The sequence below is a fragment of the Leptonychotes weddellii genome, chromosome 4 (genome assembly GCF_054177405.1).
Source record: "Leptonychotes weddellii isolate Sample4059 chromosome 4, ASM5417740v2, whole genome shotgun sequence".
NCBI classification, from domain to species: domain Eukaryota; kingdom Metazoa; phylum Chordata; class Mammalia; order Carnivora; family Phocidae; genus Leptonychotes; species Leptonychotes weddellii.
The window spans coordinates 54,895,803-54,910,808 of NC_138372.1; positions in this window are offsets into that span (position 1 = coordinate 54,895,803).

Below are 15,006 nucleotides of genomic sequence, written 5' to 3' on the forward strand. Positions count from 1 at the left end.
AGTTGTTGCTCTTCTTTTCTTCGATCTCCTGTTGAGTTTGTAGGTGTTCAGAATGGTTTGATCCCTATCCAGCTGAATTCCTGAGAGGAGACGAAATCCAGGTCTCCTACTCCTCCACCATCTTGCTCCACCCCCCTAGGCAAAATATTCTAAACGGTTCATAATATAAACCTGACATTCATTGATTAAACAATATAAAGGCAATAATACTGGAGAGTACATTACTGTTAATAAATAACTGCACTTTGTAAAAAATCTATTAGGGGCAAAAAACTAGATTATTCCAAGATAAATTCAAGGATTCTTGCTCTGAAATCATTGAAAGAAAATAATACTTTTTAATTATTTAAAGGGGAAATGCATCATTCAAATAAAAATGTCTTAAATATAGTAGGAAATACAGAATTGTATTAAAAGTGAGCAATTAGGACTAGAGATGCAGGTTGGAATTATATTCACTCACAGTTCATTTGCATTATTCAAGGTGGTTAAGTCCTATAAATTTGTTCATATTTTTAACTAAAGCCCAAAAAGAAAAAAAAAAATGAAGAAAAAAATCAGTAAAGAGTAAAAGGGACATGTGGAAGACACACTAAAAACTTCTCAATATGTGTAATTGGAATGCTTGAAGAAAAGAGAGAATGGGGCTGAACCAGTTTTTAAAAATTGTTTAGATAAAATACCAAAGTGGGTGAAAGATATCAACTCACTATTAAAGTTCAGGAAACAAAAGCAGGATAAATATAATGTAAATCAGACAGACATATTTTTAAATCTCATAGCGAAACTGCTGAAAGGCAAAGATAAAAACAGCATTTTAAAAACAGCTAGAGAAAAAAGATACATTCATGTAACTATAGCAATAATAGCTCACATTTCAATAGAAACAATGAAAGACTCTAAACAATGGAGTTGTATCCTTAAAGTGCTGGGGAGGGACTGGAACTGCCAAAACAGAATTCTATACATAAAAAACGAAGATATATTCAGAAAAACATATACAGAAGTTGTTAACACACTGGAATTTGAAAAATGCTAAACTATAGGAAGATAATGATCCCCCAAAGAAACATGGAATTTAAAGATGAAGAGTAAAGGAGTGGATGCAAATGCAAATGATTAAAAATGAATATTGACTATAGTAAGTGGTGATGATAATTTCTTGTGAAGTTTAAATATGTGAAATGAAGATTTTAAATATCATGTCAAAAATAAAGCAGAAGAACAGAGGAAACAGGATTCAAGGTCTTCCAAAAGTGTGATATCTGAAAACTGACAAACTATTTTTAATAAGCTACAATAAATCAAGGATTCAAGTTTTCATCTCTACTGTAACTATTAAAAGTGGTAGAATGTATAAATAATATGTTAGAAGAAGGAAAATAATAATAAAGCAAAATATATGAAAGATCCAAAACAATGCAAGAAATAAAAGTTTAAAAATATGGAACAGGTTATTTAAGTAAAAATAATAAAGGGCAAACATAAACTACTTATAGTAAATGTAAATGGATTAGTTTTCCAAATAAGTGGAAATCAATAATGTAAAAACAATTGGGCAGCAAATAATTCACAGTATACATTAGAAAATATTTTGAACTGAATGATAATAAGGTAATGTCACATTAGATTTATGAGATGCAGCTAGAGCAGTGCTTTGAGGGAAATGTTTAGTTTCCTATATATTCATTAGAAAAAAAAAAAAAAGATAGTTGAGATTAATGGACCTGAGCTTCTAGCTCAATGTGACAGAAAAAGAAATGCAAACCCATTCCAAAGAAAATAGAAGTAATCAAGTTATAAAGATAATAAAAATCAAGGAACATAAAAACATACATTAAAACCAATTTAGCTAAAGTTGATTATTTGACAAAAAAGGGAGAAAAATACAAATTGCAAACATATGAAATTAAGATAATTAGACCATCTTGTAACAAATATGTGCTAACAAACTTGACACTTTAGATAAAAAATACATTTTTTGAAAAGTTGAATTTACCAAAACAGATAAAAAGTATAGAAAATTTGAAAATTTGAAAATTGTTTATTCTTGGTATTAAGTTTATCATAAGCAATTTTCACAGGGAAAATTCTCCATATCAGTTTTACATATGAAATATTATAAATATTTGAGGAAAAAAATCATATCAACCTCACACAAATTCTTTCAAAAGAGAAACAAAGTGGGCACTATTCCTCATCTTTTACTATGAACAGAAAGACCTTGATACCAAAAATTTACAGATATTATAAAAGGAAAATTTGAAACTAATTTCTTAATCAAAAATTAAAAACTCCAACATAAAACATTAGCAAGTTAAATCTAGAAATATATAAAAGAAAATACATTATGACTCACTGGTGAGGTATAAACCTGGAATGCTGGGTTGGTGGAGAGGGAGATGGTGGTACAGTAGGAGGACCTTAGGCTTGTCTCCTCCCATGAAGACAACTAGATAACTATCAAGTCATCTCAAATACCCCAGAAATTGACCTGAATACTAACAGAACAAACTCCATAACTAAAGGGAAAGAAGAGGCCACATCAAAGAAAGGTAGGAAGTGCAGAAATGTGGTTTAGGGGAGAAACTTCTCAGGTGCTGTGGAGGGAAGGGAGCTGTGGTCATTAAGAAGGATGAGAGGGAAAGGAGCACACAGGGAATGAACAAGGAGAATGTTTCCCCAAAGCCATTGGCTTGTAAAATGAGAGGGGCTGAATTTTGTGAGTTCTTGCAACCAGTGGGGCTTAAAGCCTGGAGATTTAAAGGCTAGTGGGCTTAGCTGGGATGGAGCCAGGAGGAAACTGCACTGCTCCTGGAGAGAAGGCAGGTGAACAACTCAGGGGCAGACACTGTGGAAAGAGTGATCTGAAGAACTCCTGGGGCACACAGCAGGGAGATTATTTGCTCTTCTTGGAGTATGTCTCTGAGAGTCAATGTTCATGGAGATGCTTCTCTGGGAACAAAAATGTTGGCTGGTGTCATTTTCCTCCCCCATCTCTCCGTATGAACACAGAGCCACCTTTGAGAAGCAGCACAGTGTGGATACTGGCTGGCTAATTTGCTTATACCAAGCCCCACTCACCCCTGCATTCTGGTGGGACTGTCCTCCTCAGTTAAGCTTGCCTCAGTCCCAGCACAGCAGCTCCCTACCCCAGAAGACCAGCACAAACCCCTGCCCACACTATATCTCCTAACCAGAGCTCTGCAGGACCTCAGTTCTGGGGGAGTTGGTGTCAGGTCTCATTTCACAAGCAGACCAGAGCACACAGAGTTAAAACTCACCACATTCAGGCCAGGGACCAAAAACTGCCAAAAGCAGACAAGGAGAACTTCTGTAAATGACTGGCCTAAAGCACAGAGCAGCCAAAACACAGCAGAGAGTATGCAGCATACACCAGAGACATTCCCTTAAGCACCAGGCCCTGGGCACTATAAGACCTTTTCTTCATAGGGCTAGTACTTTCAGGAGCAGGAGACATAACTGGCTTTTCTAACATACTAAAGAAGGCAGAGACTTAGACAAAATGCCAAGATGGAGGAGTTTATCCTAAATGAAAGAATAAGATAAGGCCAGACCAGAGATCTAAGTGAAACAGATATAGGTAACAGGGCTGATGGAGAATTTAAAGTAACAATCATAAGGTTACTCACTGGGCTTGAGAAAAGAATAGAAGACATCAGTGAGACCCTTACTACAGAGATAAAATAATTTAAAAAAGAATCAATCAGAGATGAATGTAATAAACAAGATGGGAAACAGACTTGATGCAATGAACAGCATGCTAAAAGAAGGGGGGGGGAATGAATTAGTCAACTAGAAGGCAAAATAATGGAAAATAATGAAGCTGAACAAAAGAAGAATTATGCAACATGAGAATAGACTTGGGGAACTCACTGATTTCATCAAACATAATAACATTCGTATTACAGGAGTCCCAGAAGAAAAGAGAAAAAACAGGGCAGAAAATTTATTCCAAGACATTATAGCAGAAAATTTCCCTAATCTGGGAAAGGAAACAGACATCCAGATTCAGGAGGCACAGAGAATGCCCATCAAAATCAACAAAAGCAGACTAGCGACAAGACAGGTTATAATTAAATTTGCGAGATATAGTGATAAAGAAAAAATCTTAAAAACAGCAAAACAAATGATGTCTTTAACTTACAAGGGAAAACCCATCAGGCTAGCTGTAGATTTCTCAATAGAAACTTGGCAAGACAGAAAGGAGTGGCATGATATATTCAAAGTGCGGAATGGGAAAAATCTGCAGCTAAGAATCCTCTACTCAGCAAGGCTATCATTCAGAATAGAAGGAGAGATAAAGAGCTTTCCAGACAAACAAAATCTAAAGGAGTTTGTAACCACTAAACCAACCCTGTAATAAATATTAAAGGGGACTCTTTGAGTACAAAGGAGAAACCAAAAGTAACAAGGACAAGAAAGGAATAGAGAAATCTCCAGAAACAAAGACAAAGCAAGTAACAAAATGGCAATAAATATATTTCCATCAATAATTACTTTGAATGTAAATGGACTAAATGCTCTAATCAAAGGACATAGAATGTCACAATGGATTAAAAAAAAAACAAGACACATCTATCTGCTGCCTACAGCAGACTCATTTTAGACCTAAAGAAACTTGCAGATTGAATGTGAGTGGGTGGAGAAATATTTATCACACAAATGGATGTTAAAGCCGAGTAGCAATACTTATATTGGACAAACTGGCTTTAAAATTAAGATTGCAAAACAAAAAGAGTCAAAAGCATTATATAATTATAAAGGGGACAATCCAACAAGAAGATATAACGTGTGTAAATATCTATGCCCCCAACTTGCGAGTACCCAAATATATAAAATAATAGCAAACATAAAGGGACCAATTGGTAATAGCACAATAATAGTAGGAGACTTTCACACCCCACTTATATCAATGGACAAATCATCCAAACAGAATGTCAACAAGATAACAATGGTTTTGATGACACAGTGGACCAGATGGACTTAACAGATATTCCATCCTAAAGCAGCAGAATACACATTCTTTTCAAGTGCACATGGGACATTCTCCAGAAGAGATCACATACTAGGTCAGAAATAGGGCCTCAACAAATACAAAAAAGATTGAGATCATACCATGCATATTTTCTGACCACAGCACTATGAAATTTGAAGTTAACCACAAGAAAAAATTTGGACAGACTTTCAGTACTATGTTAACTAACAGTGGTGAGAATGGACAGCCGTGTCTTTTTCCTGATGGTAGAGGAAAAGCTCTCGGTTTTTCCCCATTGAGGATAATATTAGCTGTAGGATTTTCATTATGGTCTTTATTACGTTGAAGTAGGTTCCTTAAACCTACTTTGTTTAGGATAGCAAAAAGTAATAAAAGGCATCCAAATTGGCAAGGAAGAAGTAAAACTTTCATGATTTGCAGATGACATGATACTCTGTATAGAAAACCTGAAAGACTCCACCAAAAAACTGCTAGAACTGATAAACAAATTCAGTAAAGTTGCAGGATACAAAACATACAGAGATCTGTTTCATTTCTATACACTGATAATGAAGCAGCAGAAAGAGAAATCAAGGAATCAATCCCATTTACAAGTGCACAAAATACCATAAGATACCTACAAATAAACCTAACCAAAGATGTGAAAGATCTGTACTCTGAAAACTATAAGATACTGATGAAAGAAATTGAAGATGGCACAAGGAAATGAAAGACATTGTATGCTCATGGATCGGAAGAACAGATACTGTTAAAATGTCTATACTACCCAAAGAAATCTACAGATTTAATGCAATCCCTATCAAAATACCACCAGCATTTTTCACAGAGTTGGAACAAACAGTCTTAAAATTTGTATGGAACCACAGAAGACCCCAAATAGCCAAAGCAACCTAGAAAAAGAAAAGCAAAGCTGGAGACTCACCATCTGGATTTCAAGTTGTACTACAGAGCTGCAGTAATCAAAACAGTATGGTACTGGCACAAAAATAAACACATAGATCAATATAACCAGAATAGAAACCCCAGAAATGAACCCATAATTATATGGTCAATTAATCTTTGATAAAGCAGAAAGAATATCCAATGGGAAAAAGGCAGTATCTTCAACAAATGATGTTGGGAAAAGTGGACAGCAACATGCAAAAAAATGAACTGGATCACATTCTTATACCATACACAAAAATAAATTCAAAATGAATGAAAGACTTAAATGTCAGACCTGAAACCATAAAAATCCTAGAGGTAGTAACCTCTCTGACATGGGCCATGGCAACTTCTTTCTAGTCTCCTGAGGCAAGGGAAATAGAAGTGAAAATAAGCTATTGGAACTTCATCAAAATAAAAAGCTTCTGCACAGCAAAGGAAATAATACTAATGGGCAAACTATGGAATGAGAGAGAATATTTGCAAATGACATATCTGATAAGGAGCTACTACCCAAAATATATAAAGAACTTATAAAACTCAATACCCAAAACCAAATAATCCAGTTAAGAAATGGGCAGAAGATATGAATAGACATTTTTCCAAAGAAGAAATACAGATGGTCAATAACCATGTGAAAAGATGCTCAACATCACCCATCATCAGGGAAATACACATTAAAGCTACAATGAGATATCACCTCATACCTGTCAGAATGGCTAAAATAAAAAAAACACAAGAAACAACAAGTATTGGCAAAGATGTAGAGAAATGGGACCCCTCCTACACTGTTAGTGGGAATGCAAACTGGTGCAGCCACTCTGGAAAACAGTATGAAGGTTCCTCAAAAAGTTAAAAATAGAACTACCCTATGTTCTAGCAATTGCATTACTATGTATTTACCCAAAGAATACTAAAATACTAATTCAGAGGGATGCATGCACTTGGATGTTTATAACACTATTATTTACAGTAGCCAAATTATAGAAACAGCCCAAGTATCATCAACCGACAAATGGATAAAGATGTAGTATATATATACAATGGAATCTTACTCAGCCATCAGAAAGAATGAAATCTCACCATTTGCAATGACATGGATAGAACTAGAGAGTATTATGCTGAGCAACATAAGTCAGGGAAAGACAAATACCATATGATTTCACTCATATGTGGAATTTAATAACAAAACAGATGAGCAAAGGGGAAAAAAAAGAGACAGAGAGAGAGAAAGTGCCAAACCAAGAAACAGACTTAACTCCAGAGAACAAACTGATGATTACCAGAGGGGAGGTGGGCAGGGGATGGGGAAAATAGGTGATGGGGATTAAGGAGGACACTTGTTGTGATGAGCACTGGGTATTGTATAGAAGCATTGAATCACTATATTATATACCTGAAACTAATATTACACTGCACGTTAATGAACTGGAATTGAAATAGAAACTTAAAAAAATCAATCAATCCTATTTAACACAAAAAATACATTGAAAGAGAGCAATCATGTAATTATGTAAATAGATGGGGGAAATTATTTGATAAAATTCAAAACACATTCCAATAAATAAATTTACAAACTGGGAATAGAGGGAAACTTCCTAATTGTAAAAATTGGTACTTAAATATATATATAAAATATCATACAAAATAGTAAATACTTGTAATCCTATCTATTGAAGTTAACAATGAGAGAAGGATGCTGTGATAAACTGAAAAATGGACCCCAAAGGATGTCCACATCCTAATCCCTGGATCCTGTGGTATTATGTGACCAACACATTGCATTTGTGATTAAGTAAAGGATATTGAGATGATAGACTATCCTGGATTATCTGGGTGGGCCCTAAATAGAATCATAAATTCTTTATAAGAGAGAGGCAGGAGATTTCATGCAGAAGAGAGGAGACAATATGACCATGGAGGCAGAGATCAAAGTGATGAGGCCACCAGAACCTGGAAGAATCAAGGAATAGATTCTCCCCTAGAAGCTCAGGAGGAGTGCAGCCCTGCTGACACCTTGATTTCAGCCTGGAAAAGCTTATTTTGGACTTCTGGCCTCTCAAATTTTAAGAGAATAAATTTCTCTCATCTTAAACCTGTCAGTTTGGGGTAACTTCTTAGAGCACACTAGACAAGATTTACTGTCATAGAGGCAAGTTTCCAAGAGTAGCAAGAAAGCAAAACCTGATGTATGAACAGTTTTAAAGTATGCTTTTGTCACATTTGTTACCATCCATTGGCCAAAGGGATTCTCATGGCCAAGCTCAGAGTCAGGGAGAATACAGGGAGGTATGTACAAATTGGAGATATTACTATAACCAGTCCACTACAGAAAAACTGTGTATTCAGATCAATTTACAATATGCTTTGCTCTTCACTTGAAAGAAATAAATATCTTAAGATGACACATTTGGAGAATAGTATGAAAGAAAGATACTTTGGCAGTGCATTTGTCAAATATAGACTCATTGGTGAATAAATGTTTGTTTAGTTTTAGGTTAACTATTTAAAGTTAAATATATAAAAGTACCCATAGTATGTTTAGTATCCCAAACTATGTCAAATGTCCATCCTAAACCAATAAATGTGGCCAGAATTAATGTGTATCATATACTCTATTAATCCAATAGAGTCCCTCTCAAAGTACATGTAGGTAGAGAGTGGGGAAGGAATATTTTCTCAGAGAACATGTAAGATGATATGACTGAACATTCAGTGAATAGAGGCTGGTTAGCAAAACCAAAAGATACCTATTAAAAGTAATTTATAAATAGAAAACTGAAGGTGGTATAACTTTAAAGGACACTTGCAGTTGGGAGGATGACAGAAGAAAGAGCAGAGAAATTCTATTTTTCTTATATTATTATCCTACCTAAGATTTTGTAGCACAACGTTTTCATAGAAATAGACAACATACTAATTCTGTTACAGTAGGTGCCAATTCTAAGAACTTCTTATTTAGTTATTTCCTTTAATTGTACTCTGCTTTTTATTATTTACTTTTAAGTCTGTTTTCCTTTCCATTTTCCGTTATTTACTTTTAAGTCCATTTTCCATTCCACACACACACACATACATATACACTTATATATATTTCACTTAATGTGGGGTTAAAAGTTGATTCACTAAAATGTTTTCTAAGCCCAGAAATAAACCACATAGTATTTTTTTATACAGAGAGAAAAAGTTTGTTCGTGATTTTTTGTATTGTCCCAAAGTTTTCCTTTGATATCAAGAGCAAGAAGAATTACATTTATACACAATTGTATTGTGTAATATGAAAGTAAAATTTCCTCAGTGTAATTATTTTTATATTCCATTTCCACTACCCAGTATCTCATATACCTAGTCAAATGGAACTGGGTAAAATTTGTTTGTAAATTTTATGAATAAATTTAATCTGTATACTATAATATTACAAATCCTAACTACAATAATTTGAATACAAGGAGAAGAATCCGAAAGGATAATTTCAGTGTTTTCAGAATTTATGGCAAATAAGTTGAATTCATAAGTTAAAATTCTTAGTTGTATAGCTTTCTTCAAGATACAGAGAATTCTAGATATAGGATAAAAATACACAAACATACTGTTAGATAAACAAGGAGTAACAAATATCACAAAGAAGAGATCTGGGTTTCATAAAGGATACATAACTTTGGTTCGAATTGCATTATGCAAACAAATACACACAAACACACACATACACAGATACACCTGGCAGTTTAATTCAATGGGAATTTATTATTAGCTACCATGTACTAAGTATTCTGCTGTGTAAATAAATATGGAACTGATACTAAAGAAAGTCAGGACTGCTTAGACTATCTTGGCCATTTATATAACTTGAAATCTTGTCTAGATCAAGATATAATTTTAAACTAATGAGTAAAGGGAAAAAACTTCACTGATTAACAATTATTATTGAGGTTGTTACTACTTCTCATAGCATATACTGTGACTCTGTGTGAATAAAAAATTAGATTTTTTTTTTACTATAAACATTTTGCCCTAAGAGTTGGTGAGCAGAGTGCAGGCTAGATTTCAGTCCCATCCCCCATCCCCACTTGACCTCCGCAACACACACACACTTTACCATCACCACATCTGAGTGTCCTTTTTTTTTTTTTAAGCATTTTATTTCTTTATGTGAGAGAGTAAGTGAAAGGGAGAGGGAGAAGCAGACTCCCCACTGAGCAGGGAGCCTGGCGTGGGGCTCCATCTCAGGACCCTGGGATCATGACCTGAGCTTAAGGCAGATGCTTAACCATCTGAGCCATCCAGGGCGCCCCTGAGTGCCCTTTTGTAGGGAGTAACTTACACACCTGGATGTTCAGTCCTGGAGTTAGTTAAGCCTGTTCCACAGACTCAGCATTCTGTAAACAAGCTGAAATTATATTAACATTCAATGTACATTCAAAATGTGATACATAGATTTTTCTTATGGAGAAGAACCAAAGCATTAATCAGATATTCAGGGCAGTTTGTTGTCCCCACAAAAAAGTTAGAAACTAACAGATTATAGGATCAGGTAATTCCATTTTTAAAAATGAAATTCATTATTTTAGTAACTTAGCTGTGTTCAAATTGTTTTGTCCTGGCAATAATGACCTGAAGTAACAAATGTGTAATGGCAGTCATACTCTCTAGTATCTGTTATAGGAAACTTTACAGGTTGTAGGTTTATACAAAGGACTTGCAAATACAAATGATGAAACTTGGAGGGAGGACTCTTCCTCTGGGGCGTATAAATAGAAATTCTATACCAAACCCAAATGAGACAAGAAGATTGAAAGGAAAATTGCTTATTAATAGATCCAAAAGACACAGCCTTTAGGTCTGCTTGGTTTGGCTAGATTCTAGCTATTCAAATCATTTTTTAAAAAAATATATTAGTAAAATAATATTTTACTTAAGAAACAGCAATGACGGGACACCTGGGTGACTCAGTCAGTTAAACTCTGCCTTTGGCTCAGGTCATGATCCCAGGGTTCTGGGATCAAGTCCTGCATTGGGCTCCTTGCTCAGTGGGGAGCCTGCTTCTCCCTCTGCCTGCCGCTCTCCCTGCTCTTGTTCTCTCACTCGTGCTCTCTCTCTCTGATAAAAAATAAAATCTTAAAAAAAAAAGAGAAACAACAATGACTACCTGTTTCAACAAATTTCAAAATTTTATTCTCAAAATTTTGTCTGTGTATCTCTAGCCACTTTACATAATGTTCACTTAAATTCTCTGTGCAAAAATACAGCTAATCTTTTAAATGATGTTTTTCAGTTAAGTGACAATGGCAGATGTCTGCTTTTGTCAGTAATTGTTTCACTTAATAGGTATACATACTATTAAGTACTGTTTTAAAAATGCTTTTCATTTGACAGAGCTGGAGGTGTTGAATCTCTTCTCTGTATATCTTCTCCTATAAACTCATAAAAAAAAAAAGTAAAGTATTTTTGTCCACTCCTGAATATGACCATTTGGGAGTGAACAGGAAGCTTTTCTCCCTCTCAGACCCACTTGGCTTTGCATGTTCAAAAAGAAGTATAAAAAAAAAGACAGTGCAAGTGATTTTGAATGATTTTGACCTTAACTTGAGTCTTCCCTAAGATGTGCAGTCCTGTTTTCTCTTGTTCTTTTGACAGATGTAAGGGATTCTGCATTGTGGACTGCATGAGTCACTATGATTGACTTAGGCAGGGTGTGAATAGGGCTGCAAAGCAGGGGAGCGACGTTCAGCTTTCAAAGTGACAGACTGGTTACAGAGTGATTGAAGAGGTGTATGTCCTAGCATGTATGTGATGGGCTTGGGGAGAAAAAAGGAGGGGTGGAGGAAAGGAACACATCACTTGTATTCATACTAGTTTCTTCTTTTTCATTGCATTACTGCTACAGTGTAAGAATAAAAATATAATTTAGATAATCTAGTTCAATCTTCTTTTCATTAAAAGAATAAAAGAAAATTTGTGAGAAAATATGTGACATTTCAAATTTAAGACAAATGAATATATGCACATACACACACAGAAATAAGCACATAAAAAGATGCTCAAGATCATTAATCCTTAGGGAAGTGCAAATTAAATTCACAATTAGTCTCCACTGCACATGTATTAGAATGGAAGAAACTGAAGAATGACTATATTAAGTGTCTTAGTCAGTTTGGGCTACTATAACAAAGTGCCATAAGCTAGATGGTGTATTAACAATATACATTTATTTCTCACAGTTCTAGAGACTAGAATTCTGAGATCAGGGGCCAGCATTATCAGGTTCTGGTGAGGCTCTTCTTTTAGGTTGCCACTTTGCATTGTACTTTCACCTGATGGAAAGAGGGTGAGGGAGCTCTCTGGGGTCCCTTTTATAAGGGTGCTAAGTAATTACATTCATTAGGGCTCTACCCTCATGGCCTACTTCCCTCCCAAAGGCCCCACCTCCTGATACCATCACATTGTGAGGGAAGGTTTCAACATATGAATTTTAGGGAGAGCATAAATATTTAGTGTATAACACCAAGTGTTCATGAATATCAGGAGGGACTGGATCTCTTATACATTCCTGATTAGAATATAAACAGTACAGTTGTTTATAGAATGGTACAAACACAGTGTGAGAGTTCTTAAAAAAAAGGGGGGGGTGAGGCAAATTGTAAGAGACTCTTAGCTATAGAGAATAATCTAAGGGCCGCAGGAGGGAAGTGGGCAGGGGGCTGGGCTAAATGGGTGATGGGCATTAAGGAGGGCACTTGTTGTGATGAGTAGTGGGTGTTATATGTAAGTGATGAATCACTAAATTCTACTCCTGAAACTAATATTACACAATAAGCTACTTACTAGAATTTAAATAAAAACTTGAAATATTAAAAAAAGTAAACTTACCATATGATCCAGTCAGTCCACTCCCCTAGTGTTTAACCCAAAAAGAAATAAATTATATATTCAAACACAGATTTGTACACAAGGTGTGTAGCAGCTTTCTTTATGTTAGCCAGAATTGGGAAGAAAAGCATCAACAGGGAAATGAATAAAGAATTGTGACATATCCATACAATGAAATCTACTCAGCAATAAGAAGAAATGAACCCTTGATAAAATAGCCTGGATGAATCTCTATTAATGGCGATGACTGAAAGAAGTCAGACTAAAGAGTTACATATTCTATCATACCACTTACATAAAATACAACTAATTTATATTGTATTTATATAATATGATTAACAACTTATTATTATATGCAACTTAATTTATCATGACAGAAAGGAGTGAGTAATTTCCTATGAAGGTGGGTGAGAAAGGATGAGGTGGGGAATCACAAAAGACCATGCGAGAACATTTGGGAATAATGGATCTGTTCATTATCTTGATTGTGCTAACAGTTTTATGAGAATATAAATATGTCAAAACTTACTGAATTGCATGATCTAAATATGCACAGTTTATTGGTGTATCAATTATACTTGCAAAATATAAAATTTATAAAATTTGGTAAAATTGAGTAAAGCTACATTGTGTTTTTAGAGATAGTGGTAGTGTGGAAAAGTTGGGGGTGGGAAGAGAATAGAATAAAGAGAAGAGGGCCAACTCTGTAGTATAATATTTTCCAAACTTAAAATCATTTGATGGTGGGAGTGCTGGTGATTCAACAGATACTGGGCCACTTTCTTAAAATTCCATCTCAATGATGATGGTGTGGGGACTTAGAATATGTGAGGTCCTGGTGATTCTTATGAGAAGACATATTTTCAAATCTGTCATGCAGATAGCCCTTCTCTTCTTAATTAGAAAATATTTAGGACTTAAAGTACAGAGGGTTGACTAGACTAAGAAATTCCCTGGGATTTACTCTGTTCTTGGAATTCTTTCTCTGACCAGCTAGAACTTTCTAAATTTTTAAGTACTCATTAGGTGAAAAACTGGGTCAAAAATGCACAGAAACAATAATTTTAATAATTATCCAAGGCATAGAACAAATTTCCTATTCAATTTTTTCTCTGCTTCTTTTGTCATAAGGATTATGATATTCTGATTGTCATCTTTGGTTGGAGACCTATTTTCCAGCTAAAAAGGGCTAACACAGCTTCTAAGACCCTTAGAATCAGGTTCTTACTCCTTAGATCCTGATATAGCTCTACTATAAACTCTAACTTTCAGTGGTAAAAAGCATAAGAATATTCTGGATTATAATTCTTGGTCAAACTGAATTCCCATGGCAAAAATACGTATTTGAAAAGAAAATTGTGAGGTATAAATAGAAGAGGATTTTTTTTTCAGTCAAAAAACACATGTGTTTTTGAGCATCACCAATTATATTACAGACATCGGTGTTCTGACTGGGAATACCGTAAAGAACAACATAAACAGTCTGCTATAAGAAACAGGATATGAAGTGGAGTTGATAAATCTGGAGTTTATGTAGGTGCCCCAGGTGATTCTGATCCAGAGTTAAGCAGATGATGTGGAGAAAGATTAATTTAGGGTATTCAGAATCAACAATCTACTCCATAGGAGGTTTCTCTTAGACATCTTGACACTTTATGGAATTCTCTCATAAAGCTTGAGAAGGAAGCATTAGGACATTTTCTTTTTTCCTGAAAGTGAACGAGGAACTCAGAATAACAACAACAATAATAATCACAAAATGTTCATCTTGTGTAATTAAGATATATTCAATGACTTACAACTAGATAAAACACTCTCTGAGCTCATATAGTGTATGTGCCATAGTGAGTTTTCAATTTATTAAAAATATTTTAGCATTTTTGCTGCTTTATCCAAACATACTTTTCTTTTTCTTTTTTTAAATATTTATTTATTTGACAGAGAGAGACACAGCGAGAGAGGGAACACAAGCAGGGGGAGTGGGAGAGGGAGAAGCAGGCTTCCCGCTGAACAGAAAGCCCAATGTGGGGCTTGATCCCAGAACCCTGGGATCATCACCTGAGCCGAAGGCAGATGCTTAATGACTGAGCCACCCAGGTGCCCCGCAAAAATACTTTTCATTTGACTTAGTTCTCAGAACTTAAATATTTCTCATACATTTTCTTTGCATTCTAATACGAAGTTCTTAAATGTCC